The sequence below is a fragment of the Oncorhynchus tshawytscha genome, linkage group LG05, assembly GCF_018296145.1.
Source record: "Oncorhynchus tshawytscha isolate Ot180627B linkage group LG05, Otsh_v2.0, whole genome shotgun sequence".
Taxonomy (NCBI): domain Eukaryota; kingdom Metazoa; phylum Chordata; class Actinopteri; order Salmoniformes; family Salmonidae; genus Oncorhynchus; species Oncorhynchus tshawytscha.
This window is the reverse complement of record NC_056433.1, coordinates 49,224,237-49,228,269: the sequence shown is the minus strand read 5'-3', so window position 1 is coordinate 49,228,269 and position 4,033 is coordinate 49,224,237.

Sequence of the window (4,033 nt, the reverse complement as noted above, 5' to 3'; positions counted from 1 at the left end):
TATTTGGGAAATATCCAGTCTTTGCTCTTTTCTTACTTACCACGATGATGATTTCAAGTTGTCTTGGATTTATTTGATCTGTTAAGACATTGAATACGTGTTTAATATATTTACAACATTTTGTATGTTTTCTTTTTTCCTCTGAGAAGTTCATTTAAAGTCATATGTGATTTGGTTTATGTATATAACATAATTGAAATGTTTTAACACACATTAACCACAAACATGATCTAATTTGCATATTGATAGTTAGTTTGCGGCAAATTTGCATCAAACAGTAGATATGCAAATATTGAGGCGGCTTATTCTAATGCTTACCTTAAGACTACACATCATTAAATATATTGGGACAAATTAGACAGTAGCCTACAAGTAGCAAAATATAAGTCAATTTATTGAACATGAAAGGTATTTCAATATGATTGAAATAGGCCTATAGAGCCTACTGTAATTATATTTGAATGCAGTCCTCTTGGTTTTAATTTGGATCCCCATTAGCTTCTGCCGAGGCTGTAGCTAATCTTCCTGGGTCTACAAAAAAACACAAAACAAGTACCAAAACACTGATAGACAAGGAAAGTCACACAACTTGCTTCCATCTAGCCACAACAGCATTAGTGAGGTTGGACACTGATGCTGGGCAATTAGGCCTGGCTTGCAGTCGGCGTTCCAAATCATCCCAAAGGTGTTCGATGGGGTTGAGGTCAGTGCTCTGTGCAGGCCAATCAAGTTCTTTCACACCGATCTCGACAAACCACTTCTGTATGGACCTCGCTTTGTGCAAGGGGGCATTGACATGCTGAACCAGGAAAGGGCCTTCCCCAAACTGTTGCCACAAAGTTGGAAGCACAGAATTGTCTGGAATATCATTGTATGCTGTAGCATTAAATCAAATCAAATCAATTTGTCACATACACATGGTTAGCAGATGTTAATGCGAGTGTAGCGAAATGCTTGTGCTTCTAGTTCCGACAATGCAGTAATAACCAACGAGTAATCTAAATAACAATTCCAAAACTACTACCTTATACACACAGGTGTAAAGGGATAAAGAATATGTACATAAAGATACATGAATGAGTGATGGTACAAAGCGGCATAGGCAAGATGCAGTAGATGGTATCGAGTACAGTATATACATATGAGATGAGTAATGTTGGGTATGTAAACAAAGTGGCATAGTTTAAAGTGGCTAGTGATACATGTATTACATAAAGATGCAGTAGATGATATAGAGTACAGTATATACGTATACATATGTGATGAATAATGTAGGGTATGTAAACATTATATTAAGTAGCATTGTTTAAAGTGGCTAGTGATATATTTTACATCAATTCCCATCAATTCCCATTATTAAAGTGGCTGGAGTTGAGTCAGTGTGTTGGCAGCAGCCACTCAATGTTAGTGGTGGCTGTTTAACAGTCTGATGGCCTTGAGATAGAAGCTGTTTTTCAGTCTCTCGGTCCCTGCTTTGATGCACCTGTACTGACCTCGCCTTCTGGATGATAGCGGGGTGAACAGGCAGTGGCTCAGGTGGTTGTTGTCCTTGAGGATCTTTATGGCCTTCCTGTGACATCGGGTGGTGTAGATGTCCTGGAGGGAAGGTAGTTTGCCCCCGGTGATGCGTTGTGCAGACCTCACTACCCTCTGGAGAGCCTTACGGTTGTGGGCGGAGCAGTTGCCATACCAGGCGGTGATACAGCCCGACAGGATGCTCTCGATTGTGCATCTGTAGAAGTTTGTGAGTGCTTTTCGTGACAAGCCGAATTTCTTCAGCCTCCTGATTTCCCTTCACTGGAACTAAGGGGCCTAGCCCAAACCATGAAAAACAGCCCCAGACCATTATTCCTCCTCTGCCAAACTTAACAGTTGGCACTATACATTTGTGCAGATAGCATTCTCCTGGCATCTGCCAACCCCACATTCGTCTGTCAGACTGCCAGATGGTGAAGCGTGATTCATCACTCCAGAGAACGTGTTTCCACTGCTTCAGAGTCCAATGGCGGCGAGCTTTACACCACTCCAGCCGACATTTGCCATTGCGCATGGTGATCTTAGGCTTGTGTACGGCTGCTTTGTCATGGAATTGACTTGTTGGAAAGGTGGCATCCTATGATGATTCCATGTTGAAAGTCACTGAGCTCTTCAGTAAGGTCATTCTACTGCCAATGTTTGTCTATTGAGATTATATGGCTGTGTGCTCGATTTTATACACCTGTCAGCAACGGGTGTGGCTTTACTAGCCGAATCCACTAATTTGAAGGTGTGTCCACATACTTTTGTATATATTTTTGTATTTCACTGCATCAATTTGCCATTGGATATTCTCACCTCTGCGACTCCAGACACAAATTATATCATGATCTTTCCTTTTCTCCCTGATTTGCTGTATGATATCTCCCAGAGACAACATACACTCTCAGCAGAGGTCTTATGTGAATATGAGCAATCATCAAGCTTGATTTGCAGAGGACAAGTTATCTACAAAGCATTAGCTAGCTAGCTAACTAATGCTCATGCCTGACTGGCAAAAGGTTGCCCACCCTCACGGTTAATCAATATATTTTTTGGAAATATAGAAGTCGACCACATCCGATGTGGCAATTTAGCTGACAAAGACACATTAGATGCGTTAAAATAGTCAATAAAACGTGACTTATCTTAATTACAACTGACTTACTTCCTCATCAACACAGGTAGGAGTTACCCTGTCTTCCTGGCTGATATAAAGAGTCCTGAAATCACACAAAAGCCACAGCTACTGCCACCTAGTGCTGGCTGTAAAATGTTTAGTTAGACCCTGCAGCACTTGCAGCTAGTGCAAGTGATCACCTCAACGATACAATATTATGGAGTATATTTTACATCTGTGAATTATCTTTACTTACTGTACAGTACACTAAGGTCTACTGAATGCACAGTAACCATCTTATAAAGGAGATAGTGTTCTCTCTGCATGTCATCCTGGGGAAGCTACAAATCAACGATTATATTGCTGCTGTAGGCTGTGGCAACCAGTGGCTGTCACCAGTAATGTCATTCTGTCTGAAATGTAACAGGCCCTCTTGTTCTCCATATGGGTATCTTATTGAAGAAATGGGGTCACGAGAAAATCGTATGAACCGATTCTATTTCATTAGATGTAATGCTCGTGCCTATAGGGGTTCACATCCTCATTTAGTGTGTTCTATTTGACGTGAGCCCAGAGGGTTGTAATAGTAAAGGGCAACATTCTGCAATGTAAATTCCATTACCTGCTATCCTTGGGGTTTATCCTATGGTTTAACCCCAGTCTGGAAGGGTTTGGGGTCTATTGCATTTCTACAATTCAGCAATTCCATTATTTATTTGCTCCCAGATGTGTGAGTTTAAATCAATTGAATCCAGCCCTGCTGGCTGAAGTATAAGAGGGTCTTACAAGATAGAAGCAGTCAGGAGACAAAGCTGGGTGGCCAAGGGTGGCTGTCCTTCCCTCTGCTCCTCATCCATTCAAAATGACAGACACTCTCCCAATGCTTGCTATCATTGTTCAGAAGAGTTATGGGACCAGAAATACTGCACCGCCGGTCTCTCTACTCATCGCTGCGCCTATCCTCTTCCCCCTCATCACCATATCCATTCAAATGAAATAAACAGTGTAGGCTACAATTAATTATTGCAATCTGTGGTAGACTCTACATGATTCAAGTAAATGATAAGTAATAATAAGTCTAATGATCTAATAATTATTTACACCAGGGACATCATTATTTAAAGAAATTGAAAGATTGAAAGATAAGATAATTATTATTATTATCAACTGATGTTGAAGAGCAGGGCTATGTATGGTCATTCGATTAATAATTTCCTGACACTCTTTTGTAATAAATTATAAAGAAGCACAAGCTAGGAGGATAAATAATAAATAGGGATAGGTTTAACGCATCTTGAATATTTTAGGACGTTTCAGTGTACGTGGTCCAGGATTAGTGGCTTGAAATATCAATCAAACCCCACCAACATTGAGGGCCCGCCCACCTCAGTAGTCAAC